This window comes from Sorghum bicolor, chromosome 8, assembly GCF_000003195.3.
Source record: "Sorghum bicolor cultivar BTx623 chromosome 8, Sorghum_bicolor_NCBIv3, whole genome shotgun sequence".
Taxonomy (NCBI): Eukaryota; Viridiplantae; Streptophyta; class Magnoliopsida; order Poales; family Poaceae; genus Sorghum; species Sorghum bicolor.
The window spans coordinates 48,039,727-48,062,789 of record NC_012877.2 but is presented as its reverse complement, the minus strand read 5'-3'; positions in this window follow the sequence as shown (position 1 = coordinate 48,062,789).

Below are 23,063 nucleotides of genomic sequence, written 5' to 3'. Positions count from 1 at the left end.
CAAACACAGCGGATGCTCAAAGCATAACCAAAAAAATGACAAATCAACAAGCATGCATATGATATGAAGTGCAATGCAATACTTGAAAGTAAACTAATGCTTGTTAAGTTTGATCCAAGGTTAAGCTTTTTCACACACACATGGGGGTTATCTTAACCATGTTAAACCAAGCCCTACTCACAATCTTTTTGTTTTTCATTTTTGGTATGCATGATGTGCAAAACAAAATCTATTTACAAGAACAACACACAACTTCATTTTTTTAGTGAAGTTAGAAAGATCAAGCATATTTAGTTCATTTCTCAACATACAAAATCTAGCTTCATCTAGGGGTTTTGTGAAGATATTCGCCAATTGATTTTCTATCCCCACACTCTCTAGGGATATATCACCTTTAGCAACATAATCCATAAGGAAGTGATGATGAATGTCAATGTGCTTAGTGTGGCTGTGTTGAACTGCGTTGTTTGCAAGTTTTACGGCACTTTCATTGTCACACAACAAAGGTACTTTGTGTACAACTACTCCATATTCTAGCCAAGTTTGTTTCATGTATAGAATTTGTGCACAACAAGCACCGGCGGCAATGTATTCTACCTCGACCGTTGACAAGGCAACACTATTTTGTTTCATTGACATCCAAGAGACAAGTGATCTACCTAGGAAGTGGCACCCTCTGGATGTGCTCTTTCTATCAATGCGGCACCTGGCCTAATCTGAATTAGAATACCCTACAAGTTGGAATCTTGCACCTTTGGGATACCACAAACCTAGGAAGGATGTGTATTTTAGATACCTAAGAATTCTCTTGATGGCAATCAAGTGAGATTCCATAGGCATAGCTTGATATCTTGCGCACATACACACACTAAACAAGATATCGGGCCTAGATGCAGTGAGGTAAAGTAAACTTCCTATCATGGAGCGATAGAGAGTTTTATCAACCGGGTTACCTCCCTCATCCAAGTCGAGGTGCCCATTTGTTGCCATGGGAGTCTTGATTGGCTTGCAATCCATCATCTTTAATCTCTTGAGAAGATCTTGAGTGTACTTCTCTTGAGAGATGAAGACTCATTCCTTCATTTGCTTGACTTGAAATCCTAGGAAGAAGGATAGCTTCCCAATCATGGACATCTCAAACTCCTTGGACATCAAATCACCAAATTCTTTGCAAAGATCTTCATTAGTGGAGCCAAAAATAATATCATCAACATAAACTTGGCAAATGAAGATTTTGTGGGGTTATAAACCCCTATACCCTTACAGCCAGACTTGGACCTGGAGACTTGGTCCATCATGAGACGGTTCAAAGCTTGATCCAGCTGATCGGAGTTTTCGCGCAAGGAAACAAGACGTAGGGATAAAGTAGGATTCTAGTCGGTTAGAATAGGAATTGATATCGCATTATCTATGGCAATTGTAACCGACTAGGATTAGTTTCCAGATCTGTAACCCTGCCCGCTGGACTATATAAAGAGAGGCAAGGGACCCCCCTTAGACAATTCAATTCAACACATAGCAATACAATCAGACGAACCTAGAGAAAATCCTTGTCTGTGTCTTGCGTCACCATCAAGTTCGTAGCTTGCGCACCTGTCTACCGATAAACTACTACCGTGGGTATACCCTAAGGTAGACTACCGACCAGCTTTTGTCAACAGTGGCACGCCAGGTATGCGTATAGCTTCCCAGACGAACAAGATGGTCATCATCCTAGCTTCCGCTGCTGTGGCCAAAGGTCTCATGTTCACCGTTGGCCAGATCACTTGGACGACTCATGTCGGCAGCCTTACGACCACGACTCTGGAAGAAACTCAGATCTGATCTGAAACAACAGAGGTGATGATCCCGATCACACCGACCACGACCACTAAGACTCTAAGGGCCCGACCTCCGCTTCCTCGTTACAAGGGAAAACGAGTCGACAATACGGATCTTCTTCAAGCCATCAATCGCACCGACCACAAGCTTCTTGAAGCCTCCAATCTGGTGGATTCGATTTCGTGCCAGCCTAATCGAGCACCGGTATCAAATTTTTTCGACTCCCATCGACCAACTCGTGCCACCACGCACGAATGACTGGGCATGTCCTCGACGGTAACAGCAACACCCGAGGGACAAACTGTCAAGCTCAAGACAGCCTCTCCAGACGAGAATTTTCCTCATGGTCTAAGTAACGCGGCTGACCAGGCTTCACAACATACTCGATCCCTATTCAGGAAGATGGGCTTGTCGCCATGACAAACCGAGTGAACAGCCCATCACTTCGTCAATATGGTCTCCATCCGCACTCTGCCGGAAGACAAGACAAACAGCACAAATTCAAGCACAGGCTCTGTCTCTATCGAGGTTTTACACCCCGAGGACGAAGATTATGACTTGGATCTCCCGCCTTACCCCCCGGGTTTTTCCCGCTTTCTGGTCTTTCAACCTCGACGAGGAGATCTGGTTTTCAACGTCAGCAATGACGAACCAGTCGTTGATGGCGAAACCGATGAACAAAGACAGCAACGCGAACAGCGCAACGTTGATCATGCTCAGCGACGAGCAGATGAGGAGCAGTGGCAACTGAGCCCAAACAACCTTGATGATGCTTTCGACATGGTCAGAAACCAATAAGTATTCAAGACACTAAGCGCCAATGTAGCCGTCGCCATGGCAAACCATGATCGACTCACAGATACTCCAGAATATCAGGGTGTTCGGTCCAACATACAGGCACATTTGATCGCCACGATGGGACAGACCACTACTCTACTCAAAAGGGTCCAAGCCATCTCCTACACGGAGGCCACCTCTGACCAGACTCATCGCAGCCGGGCCTCACCGCGACCCAGCGGACATCGTCGTAGCCGTTCACCCATCAACAACCGCAGGAAGGACACCCATCGTGACAACCGTGGTCAGGACGCTGGCAATTACCACGAGCAGAGACGTGGACGTGATCCGGAGGTGGACCAAGACCGGGACCTATGGCAAAACCTCTCTCATAGGGATGCTCGTGAGCGCATCAACAGGCGCATTACTGATAGAGCGATACATGAAAACGTGCGACGCATCGAGTACGATGCAGCTCATGGCACCCAGCCTAAAACAGTTCTCTTCACATCTTCGGCAAGTCGTATGGCCCCGCAATTTCAAGCTCGAGAAGCTTAAAAAGTATGACGGCAAGGAGAACCCCGAAAACTTTATGAGATCGTAGTCCGATCAGCAGCAGGAGACGAGCACGTCATGGCAAATTATTTCCTAGTCGTGCTCGACCAAGCTGGCCACCAATGGCTCCTCGGTTTACCTAAAGACTCTTTTGATTCATGGGAGGAATTGCGGTAGGCATTCATACATAACTTCATTGCTACCTGCAAGCAGCCTGGAAACAAATATGACCTTGAGAGGATAAGGGACAGGAAGAATGAGCCCCTGCGCGACTACATCCGATGCTTCTCGGATATGCGCCTCAAGATTCAAAAAATTTCCCACGACGAGGGAATATCGGCTTTCATCAAAGGCCTACGTTTCCATGAAGCTTTAAGAAGCAAGCTACTACGCAAGAGACCGACTATGGTCGCCGAACTTCTCGCCACAGCCAAGAATTATGCCGACGCCGATGACACAGAAAAGCTCATCCGAGAAGATGTTCGAGGAGCCAAGCAGCCTCCCCAACGAGACGATAGTCGTGGACGCTTCGACATCTGGAACCCCCGCCATGGCGACAACCGCGACCACCGAGAAGAGTGGGATAGGCGCTGCGATAACCGTGATGACTTGAGAGGCAAGCGACCTCGCGACAGCGATCACGAGGTAAACACAGTCAAGCGTTCCAACGGACGACAGGATTATCAGGAAGACTACAACAAGACGCTGAAAGGACCGTGCCAACTCCATCCCAAGTCTAACCACACGATGGAAGAATGTCGTGTCCTCAAAAGCATATATGCATAGCGGGCTGCTTAGGGAGACGCCACCAAGAAAACTGGGAAACATGACAGACGCAGTCAAGAAGACAAAGACGATGACCAGGATAGGGACCCACGACATCAATACGTCAACCCAACTGACGTAGTGCACTCCATTTTTGGAGGGAAGGTCCCAATCGAGTCGAAACGAGAAAGAAAACTCCTCAAGAGGGCTTGCCTAAATGTGGACAGCGCCGATGGTTCGATTGCTGACCCTAAATTCCCCTCCTAGTCGCACCGAGAGATCTCTTTCAACAGGCAGGACCAATGGGCCGCCATCCCAGAACTAGTACGTTTTCCATTGATCCTAGACCCATGCATCAACAACGTCAGGTTCGAGCGTGTGCTCGTGGATGGTGGTAGCTCTATCGACATCTTGTTTCGCAACAACTTGCCTGCTCTCAAGCTAACTCCGGCACAGATGAAACCATATGAAGCCTAGTTCTAGGGCGTCCTGCCAGGCCAAAGCACAGTACCTCTTGGTCAGGTAATGCTTCCTATCTAGTTCGGAATGCCAGACCACTTTCACACAGAATTCGTGAACTTCGTGGTCGCTGACTTCGATGGAACCTACCACGCTATTCTAGGTCATCCTTCTCTCACCAAGTTTATGGCAGTCCCACACTATTCATACTTGGTCCTCAAGATGCCAACCGAGAAGGGCGTCCTGACCGTCATAGGCAACGTCTACACGACATACACCTATGAGGAGGAAAGCTTCAAGATCACCGAAGCAATCGACCTCTCGATTCGGATGGCAGAAACAGTGATACAAGCAACACAAGTCTCACCCGACCAGCTCAAACTACCCGAACAGGAGACTCCAAGAAAAAGCACCAAGTCCAAGGAGTACAAGGAAGTCCAACTGGTCGACGGCAGTCTAGAGAAAACGGCCCTCATCGGAGCCAATCTGGATGCCAAATAGAAAGACGCGCTCGTCAGGTTTCTAAGGGACAACGTAAGTGTTTTCGCGTGGAAACCCGCGGACATGCCCGGCGTCCCACGAAGCCTGATCGAGCACTCCTTAAACGTCTCGAAGACTGTAAGACCTATCAAGCAGAAGCTACGATGGTTTGCTCGTGACAAAAGGGAGGCTATTAGGACAGAAATTATACGGCTTTTAGCAGCCGAGTTTATTAAAGAAGTGTATCACCCCTATTGGCTCGCCAATCCGGTCCTTGTAAGAAAAAAGAAAAATGAATGGAGAATGTGCGTCAATTACACTGATCTTAATAAACACTATCCTAAGGATCCTTTTGGTCTCCGCTGCATAGACGAGGTGGTCGATTCAACGGCCGGATGCGAACTACTCTCTTTTCTCGATTGTTACTTTGGTTATCACTAGATCTCATTAAAAGAAGACGACCATTTTAAAACCTCCTTCATCACTCCCTTCGGTGCATATTGCTACACCACCATGTCCTTCGAACTAAAAAATGCCGGATCCACCTATCAACACACTATTCAGCAGTGCCTCCACGACGAGATACACGATGACCTTGTCGAGGCTTACGTTGACGACGTTGTCGTCAAAACCAGAGACGCTAGCACTCTAATCGACAACTTAGACCGCACATTTAAAGCGCTAAACAAATACAAATGGAAACTTAACCCCAAAAAATGTATCTTTGGGGTTCCCTTCCGCATACTGCTCGGTAACGTCGTCAGTCGTGACTGTTGATGGTCCTTAATGCTCACATTTAACCGCCAACTAATCATGGAAAAGGACCCATATGCAACCAACATCCAAAATTAGGGTTTCATCTGATAGAATTGAGTTTTGGTGTTTGTCTATTTCTGCAGGGGGTTATCAGGAAATACGGAGGAAAGGCCCACACGTTGGGTTTACATAGAGATATTAACGTGTGCGGCAATTTTCTATCATCTAGAAGACTCCAGAAGCCACGGGAACGAACGGGAGGCCGAGCGGGCCCGGGGGCAGGGCGCCCGCCCTCCCCCCTAGGGTGCCCGCCTAGCTACAGGAGCCAATCAGGCTCCGTCTCGCGGATCATGCTCCACCGATCTAAAGGATTAAGGAAAACCGTGCGATTAAGGTCGGTTTGATCCGACGGCCCACATTCATTTGGAGGGGCTATATAAGCAGGCCCCCTGGCCCCTGGAGAACATACCTCTTCTACAGAATCAAAGCTAGGGTTTCAATTATTCATCCAAGTAGAGAGGATCCCTCTAGTTCATCTAGTTCTAGTTCTAGTTCATCTAGTTCTAGTTCTAGTTAGTTCTAGTTGTAATCTAGAAAATAGGGAGAGAGAAGAGGAGAGCGGAAGGGGAGCCGGATCTGTCAAATCTTCCTCAACATTGTACTTTTGCAGCAACTGGTTCGTTCTTCATCGTTCTCCAAGTTCTTAATTCATAATTCCTGAGTTCTTTAATTACTTTTATTTACATTCAAGTTATTTATTGGATTCCCGCTTGCATCAAGTGCTCTAGTCTTTGCAATGCTAGAGTAGTAATTAATAGATTAGGCGTGGTGTTTAGTCTTGCAATTACCTGGAATTGCACCCAATCCTGCGGATTGTTGTGGTAACCCTAGGGTAGTGACAGCCCTAACGGTCGACGTATTCCACCTCGTTCGGATCAGTGTTTGTAGGACCATAGTCAGAGCTTCCTAGCCCCCTTCTCATCTCTTTCTGTGGTTAGTGTTCTGATGTCCTGAAATAAATAATCTTTGAAGTAATTCTTGATTCTTGGATCAACTAGAGAACTCTCAGAAAACTTCCTCTCTTCCCACCAAAAATAATTATATAGTTATCCTTGGGCGATCTTGAATCTTAATTAGTACACTCACGTTCCCTGTGGAAAATCGATACTCTGGAATACTCCTGGGTGAAAGCTACATCAGTATCCGTGTGCTTGTGGATTTTTCTGTTTGCGTTTAAAATATCCAACGGCGACGAAATACGACCAAACCCTTCAAAGGTCAAGGCGGTGCTCGATATGCGACCACCTAGAAACATAAAAGACGTTCAAAAGCTCACGGGATGCATGACTGCTCTTAGCCGGTTCATCTCTAGGCTAGGAGAGAAAGGGCTCCCTTTCTTCAAAGTACTGAAAGCATCGGAAAAAATCTCCTGGACAGAAGAAGTTGACACCGCATTTGCGCAACTCAAAACTTTCCTCACTTCACCACCCGTTCTCACCGTGCCTCAACCTAACGAGGACCTACTCCTCTATATAGAAGCAACTGATCGGGTCATCTCTACGGTGCTCATAGTGGAACGGGACGAACCAGGCCACGTCTACAAAGTCCAGCGACCAGTTTACTTCATAAGCGAAGTCCTAAATGAGTCCAAGACAAGATACCCCAGATAAAAAAATTAATCTACGCCATCCTAATCACTTCAAGGAAGTTAAAACATTACTTCGATGGTCATCGCGTCTTAATAACTATGAGCTTTCCGTTAGGGGATATCTTGCGCAATAAGGATGCCAATGACAGAATTATAAAATGGGCTACGGAATTATGCCCATTTTTGCTAGATTTCTAGAGTTGTACAACCGTCAAGTCTCAAGCCCTGGTCGACTTCATCGTAGAATGGACAGATCTCAACGCACCACCCGCTCTAGATATCTCCGATCACTGGTCAATGATCTTTGACGGGTCCCTAAACATCAACAGAGCTGGCGCCGGGATCCTTTTCATTTCACCAAACAAGGACAAACATCGCTACATCCTTAGGATCCTCTTCCCGGCGGCATCCAACAATGTCGCCGAGTACGAAGCATGCTTGCACGGCATCCGATTAGCCGTTGAACTAGGAATCAAGTGCCTTTACGTCTACGACGACTCTGCCCTGGTCATTAAACAGCTAAATAAAGAGTGGGATACGACTCATGAGAAAATGGATCTATACTGCAAGGAGATCCGCAGATGGGAAGTGAATTTTTATGGAATAGAGTACATACATGTGGTCCGGGACAAGAATCAAGCAGTAGATGCGCTGTCAAAGATAGGATCATCCTGGGCCCAGATTCCGTAAGGTGTTTTTATCCAAGACATTGACACACCGAGCGTCGGAACAGACCTGGTCGACAAGCCACCCAACGAGACACTGCTCGTGTAACACCCCAGTGTTATGGTTGCATTCTTTCACATGCATCACATGAGCATCATCATCTCATAAGCATACCATGATCATCATTTACCTTGGGTCATGTCATTTTATGCAAAAGTACGATTTAACTTGCTTAAATATGCTTTCTATGCTTATGGTTGCTTGTGCCATGCTCATGTTTGTGTTCTATGCCTTGGTAAATAGTTCATCTATGCTTAACTCAACTTTTGGAACAATGTTCATGTTGGTCACATCTCCAAATTAAGTACCTAAGTCATACTTTCACTTATAGGCCCTAAAACCCTCTTTTGCTTGGGCTTTTAAAAAGTGGATCATAAATTGTTTGCATGTCAAACCTTCATAAATCAAAGTTATAGAAAATTTTATAAGGAACAAAAGTTGTTTCATGGTCATCTCATGAAAATGATCACATCATGCTCAAAAAGTGCTTGCAAGGCAGTTTTGGGTGCTGTTTTGGCACTTAGCAAAATTTTGCTAAGTCCTGGCGCCACCAGTTTGCTTGATCGGTTTTGGAAGCATCGTATCTCTTCATCCGGGATGATTTGGTCCTTGCTCCAGTTGACAATCTTGTAGAACTCGTTTAGTACTCCAACTTTGTCAACTACATCATCTCCTAATTCGCCACGGTTTGGGAGTTAATCATCAACGAAGTTGCTCTATCACACGAGTATCGCAGTGTCTGAATGGACGCCGTGCTCGCCGTCGTGGCCGACCAGCGCAGCACCTGGCTGCCATTTGGCGACTGTACGTCGGCGCTAGCCCCACTCGTCAGGTCGTCGATGCCGTCATGGATGCCACGACACCCCGCACTCGCCAGCACTCGTCCACTCTCTCCCTCTCTCTCTCTCTCTCGCGACTCCGACGGCGGAAACACCATCACCATTGTCGCCGAGAGCTCCACGAGCTTCTCGTGTGCTCGTCTTCGCGTCTCACCTCTCCTCCGAGTGTCTCCAAGTCCGCCTCGAGTTCCTCCATCTCCTCCACCTCTTGGTTGGATGAGATCTCCCTCAGGTGAGCCACATTTCGCGAGATTGCCGTCGTCGGCTTCACGGCCGTCGCGACCCCGATTCCGGCGAAACTCACCACTGCTCCGTCCTTATCTTCTTTCTTCTCTCCGAGTCGCGTTAGAGTCTGCCTAGGTCTCGGTTGTGGTTTGTGCCACGCCATTCTGGCCTTGGTGCCACCGTCGCGCGGGAACACGGCCACCCCACCGCCGAGCTCACCGCCGACGAGCACCCCGCACGTGAGCAGACTCACTGGAGCCATTAGGGTTAGGCATTTCTACCTAGAAAGCTCCGCGCTGTCTTACTGATGCTTAAGCCGCCCTTCAACGACGCTCTACCGGTCGGAGATGGCCAGAGTAAGCCGATGTAGCTCCGCCGTGCCGCCATGGCCGACGGCGACCCCTCTCCGTTGCTCAAACCCTAGAGCCACCTACCTCTATCGGTGCGGAATCACTCAAGGATCATGTTGGTGCCCTTGGATCCACTGGAGAAGCTCACCGTCGGCGAGCATTCGCCGGCGAGTGTGTCCTCTGTTCTCTGGGTCGCTGACACGCGGGTCCCGCTGTTAGTGACACAACGGCTCCCTCCTCTCTTTTATTTAAAATCTAGATTTCTTGCAATCTTGCAAAAATCATATCTTCAGTTTCTGAGCTCTTTTGTGATAATCCATGAGATGGCTAGTTTTTAATAAAAATATAGCATGCACCATGTTTTCTGTGAAAAATAATTGTTATGAATTAATCTTGTTAATTATGTGTAAATTCATATCTTTTGATATACTGCTCCAATTGCTGTAATTTATGTTAATACTATGGCTTGATTTCATATTTAAATCATAATAAATGTTTGAAGCTTATGCTGGTGTTCTCCTTTGGTGTCAAGCTTGTTTATAGTAATAAGTAGCATGTAAATAATCTGAAATCTGTTGTTTGACACTATCTATGCAATGTTTCTTAATTTATGAAATAAGCACCTTGTTACATGTTAATTACTTATCTTAAGTTTGGCATGTGCAATTGCTCTGAAAATTTTATGGTAGTGTCCAGATGCCATGCTTGTGCTTCTGTAATTTTTGTAGATTTTTCTGAGTACTTTTGCTGGTATCTTGTAATTATGTCCTTTTATGAAGTTAAATTAATAAATGCCTTGTTATTATATGTATAGTGGTCAACTTGTGATGTTCTAGTAATCTTACGTTATGCTTGTGCTTATAAGGTATAAGCCACTTGGTTGGCACTAAATATGTTTTTGCCATATCATCAAATAATTAGTTGAAGGTTTATAGCTGTTCTGGACAGCAAGGGAGTAATCTGACCTTTGCTTGATGATAACTTGGTTTTCTGAAAGACTTGCTTAAATCAAAGATGTTGTAAACTTTTTGAGCTACCTGCAGTTTAAATTTGGGATCATTTGGTCCAGTAGTTTAAAAGTTATGGCTCTTCCAACTTGAGTTCCGAACTAGGTGCTTTCTGTTTTTCTGGAACAGATCCTGAAACTTTGTTTAGTTGACCTGTTTAACTGGTGAATCTCGCTATGATATCTAAATATGAAATGCAAACAATTTCATAAGCTTTCCAGAATGTCCTCATTCATGTTTGTTGGATCTGTATAGCAATAGTTATGAAATGTTCCTTGAGCTGCTCTGTTATTTGGTTGTTGCTGTTTAAGGGTTTAACTTGCTGAGTCTTGTTAGTTAAGTTGGTAATCTTTTGTGAGCTTGTAATGGAAGCTTACTCAGTAAATTAGTGTCCAGTGAAGTTCTAATCATGTTACCAAGCATTCATCCTCATCTAGTATGCACACATCATGCAATAGGTGCACCGGAAGCGGCAGCCTCGTTCGAGCTCGATCGGGTGAACCACGAAGGCCCGGAGATCACTCAGGAGGCGGAGGTCCAGCCAGCCAGACAAGAGGAGCCTGAAGAGGAGGTCAAGTGCCCTAATCACGAGCCAGCCTCGTTTGTGAAAGGCAAGCCCCGGAGCATCTTAAGTCTCCCACTTTAATTTCAAAAGCATACTTGATTATGTTATATCTATTGATGCATTACGTAAAGGAGTTGTGATGAAGCCCTTACTGCATTGTGCCCTTTCCTTGTCCAGATATATTACCACTAGCGGTGTGCGGCGCTGATCGGAGCCGCGATTCCTGAGTCGTACCAAAGGTGACCCGTTTGCTCTCCGATGGGGGATGCTTGGGTGAGTTCTAGGAATAACCCTCCAGCTGGATGGGAATCGATTCAAATCGCCGTCTCTCCCGGATAGTGAGAACTTGACAGAGCAGCGGCAAACGTAGCAATCACTAAGTACAATGGTTCTTGATAATGATGTTGATGATAGCAAGGAAGAACATATGATGAACTTGATGTGGTTATTATTGTTTGTAATAATCAAGTGAAGTGTTTAGTCCAGGTGCTAATCTAGTAGGAGGCTAATGATGATTAATATGATGCTTTATAAATGGTGTAGTACCCACTTAAGCTTTTGGCAAATTGTCTGAGTCAAGCTAGCTACACTTATACTTAGCCTTGCATGATCCTTGGTGTCTTTTATGTTTGGTTAGACGGGTAAGTCTAGCTGAGTACATCCTCGTACTCAGGGTTTATTCCCACCTGTTGCAGATGATGTCTTTTATGATGGCTTCTGCAAGACCTGTCTCCATCCCGCTGGGGATGAGGACTAACCGTTGGGCGCAGTTCTCTAGCGACTTCATACCCTGATGCTTTTGGTGGATGAGATGAGACTCTGGCAGTAACAAGAACTTATAAAAAGTGTGCGTGTCAACTATTTTGCTTCCGCTACTCCAAAACTTGTGTTGTAATAACTAAGTAACTCTGATGTGGTGTCGCTTCGTTGGCAATGAATGACTATGTAACATCTGTTGTATTATGTTGAATTATTACGATCTTGGTTTGTTGCAAGTTGGTTTGAAGTCCTTCGAGATTTTAGTTGACTACTGGAATTATATGGGCTCAAGTCTGGAAACTTGATTGTGAGTTGATCGTTTCTACACTTGAACTCTTATAATTTGGTCGGTTCTGTGACAGCTAGTATCGGAGCAAGTTCAGCATTATAAATGCAGCGTTTGTGTAACTAAAAATAACAGAGTTTTTAAATAAATCGTGAAAATCAATACCTAAATTATGCCAGTGGTCGAATCCTCCTTGTCCATATAAGGACTCTACGTGGCTATTTAAGTACTGACTTGGGGGGTTTTAATTATGCATCTCTGGCAGTACTCAGGTATGGATGTGTGATGACCGCACTATGCTACCTTGTGGTCTAATGGTAGAGGTAGCCTTCATATGTGAACTAGCCACATGTGTCGCTAGATTTAAATTATGCGACGTCGCACCTACGCTCTGGTAAGTGTGAGCTGTGAGAGCATGATCGTCCAAACAGCGGTCTAGGGGAGTGTTCGCGGTGGTTTTCTAGAGTGGTTACATGTCGAACCATGCAACCGCGAAAGAAACTTAATTGGGAAGTATTTAATTTCTCAGGTAGTTGTGGTGTCGTTGTTTGTGCATGTGGGCATGTATAAGCAATGTGCACTTAGTTTACTGCTTTGTTGAGTGAGATATTGGGAATTGTTCTGCTGCAATGAAGTTTTCTGCAGGTACTCTAACAGCGCGCGTGTAAACCGATAGTTACCGTATTGAGAGACGAATGTATGCCACCGTATATCCGTTAGAATGTTAATTTCATAGTTTGTGAGGACGTACGGTTCGTGCATGCAGCATATCGCATTCATACATACATTCTGTCTACTCCTTCCCTTACAAAATTGCTCCTTTTAAATTAATAAATGTTGCTTAAACTAATCCTCTCTTACCCTGGTTATTCCTTTCCACAGATGCACGTGCCCGCCTCACCTCTCCCCAGTGACACCTTTCTGAGCGAGTTTGGCACTCCTACTCTGCATTGGAGGGTGCTGCAGTCAGAGGGATATACTGAGCCATCTCAGTACTCTTGGTGGGAGGTGGACATGACAGGAGACTTGCAGTGGTTTGCTTTGTAGCGAGTTGTCCCACCACATGGGGGCAGGCCTGCATGGACTAGGTGGACCTGCAATTCAGATGGGCAGACCCCATGGGAAGCGGCTCAGGTTGCAGCCCATGCTATGCTGCTCAACATCTGTCAGAGGTTTGGTGATGAGCTAACAGGAGGGCCAGCGGCCTCCATTCCCCATGCTGACCCAGCAGCAGCGTTGTGGAAGCAGGCTGATGGTTGTGCGTTGGTCCGAGGTCGAGGAGAGCGAGCTGAGAGCTCTAGTCCTGCTATGAGGGCTATGATGGCTGTGCTCAAGCTATTCAGTCAGCGAGAGGACACCTATGCACAAGTGATGGTGGCTGTTCGCCAGGCTTAGGAGATGCAACAGAAGGCTGAAAGCGTGCTCGCAAGTTTCGCAAGCAAGCTAGACTCCTAGAGCAAGCCTAGAAGGACCGCAATGACTGGGAAGACATTGTGGAGTACCGCAGGCAGCAGTGGGTGAAGGCCATTAGAGAGAGAGATCATAAGCAGGACCAGATGAGTCAGTTGGCTAGAGACGAGACCGTGCAGGAGCGCTTGGTGCAGATCACTCGTGAGAGGGATACTGCACTCCGTGTGTCGGAGAACAGGTGTCGGGCATGGGAGATGCACCGTATCCAGTCACTTGAGCGGGAGAACTATCTGCAGGATCAGATTGAGGCTGGTCTTCTGGAGATTCACCGTCTCAACAACTTGCTACACCCTATTCCTTGCCATGCACCAGTGTATCCAGAGGTGGGACCTCAGGTGATCGTGGCCGATGATGATGGTATGGAGGTAGATGGATCGGCCGCGGCTGCACCACCCTTGCACGAGGATGTGGAGGATGAGGAGCTCGAGCCGGTTAGCGATGAGGAGGGAGAGGCGATCTTGGACGCTGACTCGGACGACGAGCCTGGAGTGTAGTGGGTAGCTGGTAGTCACCCTGTGAGGATGTTTTGTAGTGTGACCTTTGGCAGCAAGTTCTTTTGTAATCGTGTTGTAATCCTGAACCTTGATCTTAGACTTGTGGCCTGTACTGTGATGATGTAATAACTTCATGGACCCACTGTTGTTGGACCATATCATGTTCAATTGGTTGTGACAATACTTTTCGTTGTTGTGCATTTTACGGATATCTGTGTCATGTGTTGGGATTGGAGATGTTGTTTTGTGGAATTGAATTATTGTGCCTTTTTCTATGAAGTTATTCTCTCGAATACTTTCAGGCATGATTATAAGTTATTCTCATGAATACTTTCAGGCAAATCTTGTCATCATCAATGCTCACTGACTATGTTTTTACAGATGTCTCGTGGCACTTGAGGTGTGGAAAATCGTGCGAACATGAATCCACCCCCTCCTCCTCCTCCACCAAATCCAGCTGAGCTGATGCAAATGATGGTGGAAAGCCAGAGGCTGATGGTGGAAAGCCAGAGGCTGCTCACTGAGACCATCAACCAGATGGCAAACTAGGGTGGTCGGAATGCACAACATGGGCCAACACCTAATCAGTACAGTAGTTTCAAGGATTTCATGGATACCAAGCCCCCATCTTTCAGAGAGGCTGAAGAACCCCTTCAGGCAGAGGAATGGCTGAACACGATGGAGCAAAAGTTCCGCTTACTTCGGCTGACTGATAGCCTGAAAGCAGAGTATGCAGCTCATCAACTACAGGGTCCAGCAGGTATCTGGTGGAATCAGCATAGGGAGGCTCTTCCAGACAACACTGTGGTTGACTGGAATCTCTTCCGTGAAGCTTTCAAAGGGCATTTCATACCTCCGGGGGTCATGGAGATGAAGCATACTGAGTTCATGCAGTTAACACAGGGCAACAAAACTCTAAAGGAGTACTTGCATGCTTTCAATCATCTGTCGAGGTATGCTCCTGAGTTTGTGAGCACGGAGTCGAAGAAGATTGCTAGCTTAAAGAGGGGTCTTGGCCCCAAGCTGCTGAAGACGATGGACCGCACCAAGTGTGCAACTTTCAATGAGTTTGTCAGCGATGCTCTTACCCAAGAGAATTACAACACTGTGTACACTACGACCAAGACTCGCAAGCGAGCTTTTGAGGCCGGGCCAGGGGCATCTCAGTCCAAGGCTCCAGTGGCAGCTAGGCCCCAGTATCGTGCTCCAACTCCTAACACCTGATATCGCCCTCCAGCAAAGAAGAATCAGGTGAAGACGGGGTTCTGCAAGGGGTACTCCATTGCTCTTCCAAGGGGCAACACTGAGCCCAGCTATGCCAAGACTCCACCTGCTAATCGTCCATGCTAGAACTGTAATCAAACAGGGCATTAGCAAAGCAACTGTCCTTACCCGCCAAAGAAGGGCAACCAAGGGAACGTCTGTCAGGGGCGTGTTCACTATACAACTGTGGAGGCAATCCCTGCTGGTGAGGTAGTTACGGCTGGTAAGTTTTTGGTTAACCAATGTGATGCACTTGTGCTTTTTGATTCAGGAGCATCGCATTCTTTTGTGAGTTCAGACTTTGTGTCTAAGCATAATCTCAAGGCAGTTACACTTGATAAAGGCAGCTATTGCATTAGTGCCGCAGGAAATAATATTTCTACAAATCAAGTGGTTTTGGGGGCAACTCTGGAAATAGGAGACCGTCAGTTTCTTGCTGATCTGGTTGTTCTACCCGGCGTGGGTATAGATGTAATTCTGGGAATGAAATGGATGAGTGGTAACGGAGTTCTTATCGACACCACTACTCGCGTTGTGATGTTGAGAGACCCAAGTACTAAGGAGGCATTTTTAGTGCAACTTCCTCGGGATATTCATATCCGTAGCACGATGAATGCAGTTACATCTAGGGCCATCAAGGATATTCTGGTAGTGTGTGAGTTCCTAGATGTATTCCTTGATGATTTGCCCGGACTTCCTCCAGATTGGGATGTAGAGTTCAAAATTGAATTGCTTCCAGGTACTACTCCTATCTCTAGAAGACCGTATAGAATGCCGCCGAATGAGCTAGCTGAGCTTAAGACCCAACTGAATGAGTTGTTAAAGAAGGGCCTTATCCGTCCTAGTTCTTCTCCTTGGGTTGTCCGGCTATCTTTGTGAAGAAGAAAGATCAGTCCTTGCGCATGTGTGTGGACTATCGTCCTCTAAATGCGGTGACAATCAAGAATAAGTACCCTCTTCCTCGCATTGATATCCTGTTTGATCAGTTGTCTAAAGCTAAGGTCTTCTCCAAGATTGATTTGCAATCTGGGCATCATCAGATCAAGATTGGTCCTGAAGATGTACCTAAGACAGCTTTCTCGATGAGGTATGGGTTGTATGAGTATCTCGTCATGTCCTTTGGTCTTACGAATCCACCTGCTCACTTCATGTATCTCATGAATTTGGTATTCATGCCCGAATTGGACAAGTTTGTGGTGGTATTCATTGATGATATCTTGGTATATTCTCGCAATGAAGAGGAGCATGCAGAGCATCTGCGTGTAGTGTTAACGCGCTTGCGTGAGCATCAGCTTTGTGCTAAGTTCAGCAAATGCGAGTTTTAGCTAAAGAAAGTACCTTTCTTGGGCCATGTCTTATCTAAAGAAGGCATATCAGTGGATCTGGCTAAGGTGCAAGAAGTGCTGGATTTGAAGGTTCCAACTTTAGTGCACGAGGTTCAGAGTTTTCTAGGTCTGGCTGGGTATTATCGTCGTTTCATTCCGGAATTCTCAAAAATATCCAAGCCTATGACTCGTCTACTTCAGAAAGATGAGAAGTTCGTGTGGACGCCTAAATGTGAAGAGGCATTCCACAAACTGAGGACATTGCTGACATCAGCTCCTATCCTAGCTCAACTCGATATCGAGACGCCTTTCAATGTCTTTTGTGATGCATCTAGTATCGGTCTGGGCTGTGTGTTGATGCAAAAAGGTTGTGTTATCGCTTATGCCTCACGCCAACTTCGAAAGCATGAGGTCAATTACCCTACACATGACTTAGAATTGGCCGCGGTTGTCCATTCTTTGAAGATCTGGAGGCACTATTTGCTGGGTAATCTATGCAATATCTACACTGATCATAAGAGTCTCAAGTACATCTTCACTCAACTAGAATTGAACATGCGACAGTGAAGGTGGCTTGAGTTGATTAAAGATTATAATCTTCAAGTGCACTACCATCCGGGCAAGGCAAACGTGGTTGCGGATGCCTTGAGTTGGAAATCGCACTGTCATTCAGTTCAGATCGAAGATCCATCGTTGTCACGTCTTATGCACCCGCTAGTGCTCCACCAGATTGTTCTGGAGAGTTCTCTTCGCAATCGAGTTATCGAATTGCAGCAAACTGATGTAGGTATCCACCATATAAAGAGAAAAATGAAAGAAGAAGAAACCAAGCATTTCCGGATCGATGAGAACGGAATTCTGTGGTTCAAGGATCGGCTTGTGGTGCAAAAAGACCGTGAGCTCCGAAATCAGATCTTATCTGAAGCTCATTCATCCAAGTTGTCTATCCATCCTGGTAGTAGTAAGATGTATCAGGATCTGAAACCTCTGTTTTGGTGGACAAAGATGAAAAAGGAGATTACTGCTTTTGTTGCTCATATGATAACTGTTGTCGTGTGAAGGCAGTTCACATGAAAGCAGGCTTACTTCAACCCTTGTCCATTCCTAGTTGGAAATGGGAAGAAGTTAGTATGGATTTTATCTCTGGACTCCCAACTTCTGTTAAGGGTTATGACTCTATGTGGGTGATTGTAGATCGTTTGACCAAGGTTGCTCGTTTTATTCCAGTTCGAACTGACTATCGTCCGCATCAGTATGCTGAATTGTACTTCGAGCACATTGTCCGTTAGTATGGTGTGCCTCGAACTATCATATCAGATCGTGGACCACAGTTCACTGCCCATTTTTGGGAGTGTCTTCATGAGCAAATTGGTACTCACTTGGTTCGTAGTTCTGCATATCATCCTCAAATGGCCGGCCAAACTGAACGTGTTAACCAAATCCTAGAAGACATGTTGAGGGCATGTGCTCTATCTTCAAAAGGTTCTTGGGTAAAGTGGTTACCGTTAGCTAAGTTCTCTTATAACATCAGTTACCAAGAAAGCATCAAGATGGCTCCGTTTGAAGCCCTGTATGGTCGAAAGTGTCGAACCCCGTTGAATTGGGTGGAACCGAGTGAACAAAAGTATTATGGCATCGATTTTGTGAATGAAGTGGAGCAGCAAGTCTGTACCATCCAGCAACATCTGGAAGCTGCTCAAGCTCGTCAGAAAAGTTATGCTGATAAGAGAAGGAAGCTGATTGAGTTTGCAGTCGGTGATCATGTGTATCTCAGGGTGTCTCCGATGAAAGGCGTACAAAGGTTCAGCGTCAAGCGAAAGCTTGCACCTCTTTATGTGGGGCCTTATCGGATTCTCGAGAGAAAAGGGAACGTAGCTTACAAGGTTCAACTACCGGTTGAGCTTCAAGCTATTTTTCCTGTCTTTCACAAGTCACATTTGAAGAAGTGCCTTCGTGTTCTGGAAGAACGAGTGGAAGTTCGGGATATCAAGTTGAAATCTGACTTGGTGTATGAGGAGAAACCTGTAGCGGTTGTTGACCGCAAGGAACGGGAGACTCGTAATCGTGTGGTTAAGTTCTATAGGGTGTTGTGGAGTAACCACGGGGAGGAAGATGCCACTTGGGAAACATAGGTCTATTTAAAAGAAGTTTATAAAACTTTCTTCGAAAATCAGTAAGCTTTCAAATCTCAGGATGAGATTTTTGTAAGGGGGGAGGGCTGTAACACCCCAGTGTTATGGTTGCATTCTTTCACATGCATCACATGAGCATCATCATCTCATAAGCTTACCATGATCATCATTTACCTTGGGTCATGTCATTTTATGGAAAACTATGATTTAACTTGCTTAAATATGCTTTCTATGCTTATGGTTGCTTGTGCCATGCTCATGTTTGTGTTCTATGCCTTGGTAAATAGTTCATCTAAGCTTAACTCAACTTTTGGAACAATGTTCATGTTGGTCACATCTCCAAATTAAGTACCTAAGTCATACTTTCACTTATAGGCCCTAAAACCCTCTTTTGCTTAGGCTTTTAACAAGTGGATCATAAATTGTTTGCATGTCAAAACTTCATAAATCAAAGTTGTAGAAAATTTTATAAGGAACAAAAGTTGTTTCATGGCCATCTCATTAAAATGATCACATCATGCTCAAAAAGTGCTTGCAAGGCAGTTTTGGGTGTTGTTTTGGCACTTAGCAAATTTTTGCCAAGTCCTGGCGCCACCAGTTTGCTTGATCGGTTTTGGAAGCATCATATCTCTTTATCCAGACCGACTTGGTCCTTCCTCCAGTCGACAATCTTGTAGAACTCGTTTAGTACTCCAACTTTGTCAACTACATCATCTCCTAATTTGCCATGGTTTGGGAGTTAATCATCAACGAAGTTGCTCTGTCACACGAGTATCGCAGTGTCTGAATGGACGCCGTGCTCGCTGTCGTGGCCGACCAGCGCAGCACCTGGCTGCCATTTGGTGACCGTACGTTGGCGCTAGCCCCACTTGTCAGGTCGTCGACACCATCATGGATGCCACGACACCCCACGCTCGCCAGCACTCGTTCACTCTCTCCCTCTCTCTCTCTCTCTCGCGACTCCGACGGCGGAAACGCCATCACCATTGTCGCCAAGAGCTCCGTGAGCTTCTCGCGCACTCGTCTTCACGTCTCACCTCTCCTCCAAGTGTCTCCAAGTCCACCTCGAGTTCCTCCATCTCCTCCACCTCCTGGTTTGACGAGATCTCCCTGAGGTGAGCCACATTTCGCGAGATTGCCGTCGTCGGGTTCACGGCCGTCGCGACCCCGATTCCGGCGAACCTCACCGCTGCTCCGTCCTTGTCTTCTTTCTTCTCTCTGAGTCCCATTAGAGTCTGCCTAGGTCTCAGTTGTGGTTTGTGCCACGCCATTCCGGCCTTGGTGCCACCGTCACGCGGGAACACGGCCACCGCACCGCCGCGCTCACCGCCGACGAGCACCCCGCACGTGAGAAGACTCAATGGAGCCATTAGGGTTAGGCGTTTCTACCTAGAAAGCTCTGCGCTATCTTACTGATGCTTAAGCCGCCCTTCCCCGACGCTCTACCGGTCGGAGATGGCCGGCGTAAGCTGATGTAGCTCCGCCGTGCCGCCATGGCCGACGGCGACCCCTCTCTGTCGTTGTTGGGTATTTTAAACGCAAACAAAAAAATCCGCAAGCGTATGGATACCGATGTAGCTTTCACCCGGGAGTATTCCAGAGTATCGATTTTCCACAGGGAACGTGAGTGTACTAATTAAGATTCCAGATCGCCCAAAGATAACTATATAATTATTTTTGGTGGAAAGAGAGGAAGTTTCCTGAGAGTTCTCTAGTTGATGTAAGAATCAAGAATTACTTCAAAGATTATTTATTTCGGGACATCAGAACACTAACCACAGAAAGAGATGAGAAGGGTGCTAGGAAGCTCTGACTACGGTCCTACAAACACCGATCCGAACGAGGTGGAATACGTCGACCGTTAGGACTGCCACTACCCTAGGGCTACCACAACAATCCGCATGATTGGGTGCAATTCTAGGTAATTGCAAGACTAAACACCACGTCTAATCTATTAATTACTACTCTAGCGTTATAAAGACTAGAGCACTTGATGCAAGTGGGAATCTAATAAATAACTTGAATGTAAATAAAAGTAATTAAAGAACTCAGGAATTATGAATTGAAAAACCTAGAGAACGATGAAGAACGAACCAGTTGCTGCAAAAGTACAATGTTGAGGAAGATCCGACAGATCCGGCTCCTCCTCCTCCGCTCTCCTCTTCACTCTCCCTATTTTCTAGATTACAACTAGAACTAACTAGAACTAGAACTAGAGGAACTAGAACTAGAATTAGATGAACTAGAGGGATCCTCTCTACTTGGATGAAGAATTAAAACCCTAGCTTTGATTCTTAGAAGAGGTATGTTCTCCAGGGGCCAGGGGGCCTTGCTTATATAGTCTTTTCAGATGAATCTGGGCCATCGGATCAAACCAATATTGATTGAACGGTTATCCTTGATCCTTTAGGTCGGTGGAGCATGATCCCCGAAGAGGACTCTGATTGGGCACAGAAGGTGGGCGGGCGCCCTAGTCTCTAGGGCGGGCACCCTAGGCCAGTCCCCGTTCTGCCTCCGCTTCGTTCCCGTGGCTTCTGGAGTCTTCTAGATGATAGAAAATTGCGCGGCACGTTAATATCTCTATGTAAACCCGACGTGTGGGCCTTTCCTCCGTATTTCCTGATAACCCCCTGCAGAAATAGACAAACACCAAAACTCGTGGAATTCTGTTAGATAAAACCCTAATTCTGGATGTTGGTTGCATATAGGTCCTTTTCCATGATTAGTTGTCGGTTAAATGTGAGCATTAAGGACCGTCAACAAGCTCCCCCAAGCTTAACCTTTGCTCGTCCCTGAGCAAAGATGAACTTAACAGTTTCTGCAGTGGTTTCATGCCTTAAAGATACAGATGTGTTCAAACAAGATCTCATCTCTGGGTTAGGGTAAACTGTTAAGATTTAAACTTACTCATTTTACCTTCCACCATGGGGCTTGCAACCGTCACTTGTGTCTTTAGTAGTTAAAAGATAGAACGGTCTAGTCAAGCGCCATGTCTCTTGTTCTTCGATTAACTATAGCTCTTGAGTTTTTTGTAGATTTTCAAATAAAACTCAGAGATTCCTTGTATGAGTCTCTCTAGTCTCTCTTTTGTGGTATTTCTGGATCCTTACCAAGGCAGTAATGGTGTATGCCTTCTCTCAAAGTATGAGGTATTTTTGGTATGAGGCATAGTGGCATTGCCTTCTCTGTCACCCTACTCTAATAAGGTTTTGATATCTAGAGCTCATAGGTGGGAGACAGCTAATACATACTTACAAGACATTTATTGCATAGTCAAACCATGGATCCAGAAGAACAAGTCAATAAGTCAAATCAAGATGTGCATGTGTGGCGAATGAATGGTGTATGGTGATGATGGTGATAACAATGGTGAAAGTCTAATTCTACTTGCGCTCTTTTGAGGGGATACATACCTTTCTTGCTCTTTTGAAACTTTTTGAGGAGAATGAGATGCTCTATATTTTCTTTTTCTTTTCTCTCAGGTGGGTATCTTGTAACCATAATTCTACTATCGGACACTTGTCCATTTTTACCTCTCGTCTCACTTTTTCTTTTCTTTCGAGGTTCCGGGCACTTGCCCCTTTTTATTTCCTCGTATCTTTTCTTTTTCTTTTTTTAGAGCACTCATTTCCTGAAATAATATAGCAAGTGGTAGTAACCAAGATAACTTGAGCATTTATTCCATAGGGGAAAAATAGAAATGTTTTTGGCTATTCTCTCTCGGATTGGGAGTAGAATATTTTTAGGAGATTCTGGAGATGGAAATGAGTGGATATATGTGGATGCATACTTCCGGAGTAGAAGCAGCATGTGTGAGTGAACGTGCAAGTGAATCTTGATTTAACCACATGATAAGCTCCTAAGGGTCTACACAGCTTGACCACACTCAATTCTTATAAGCAGTAAAAAGTAAATGTATGGTTCATAGTCTAATAAGCATGTATATATAGCTGTGGTAGGATTTTCAACTCTCATCATACAGGAACTCATCATGCAACATTTTAAAGATTTTCAAAGATAAAATCCTCCAGTTTTCTAGCATCTCTAGGAACAGATAAACAACAGCTCAACCTTCCCATATCATATATGTTAACAACTTAGACTTCAGATCAAGTTCTCTTCCCACAAGTTCAGGTTTAGAGCAAGCTTTAAATTATAACAGTTATGTCTAAACTAGAGAAAGAACTCAAATTTGAAAATTAGGCAGAGCAACTATTCATCATATCCATGCTAGAGTTTTATTATTAAGATTCAGTTTAGCATAGCCACTTTATTTATTTATTAAGCATACTAAGCAAAAGATATATATATATATATAAGCACAAAAATCTTTATTTGGTTTTTCATGGTTATGTATATTT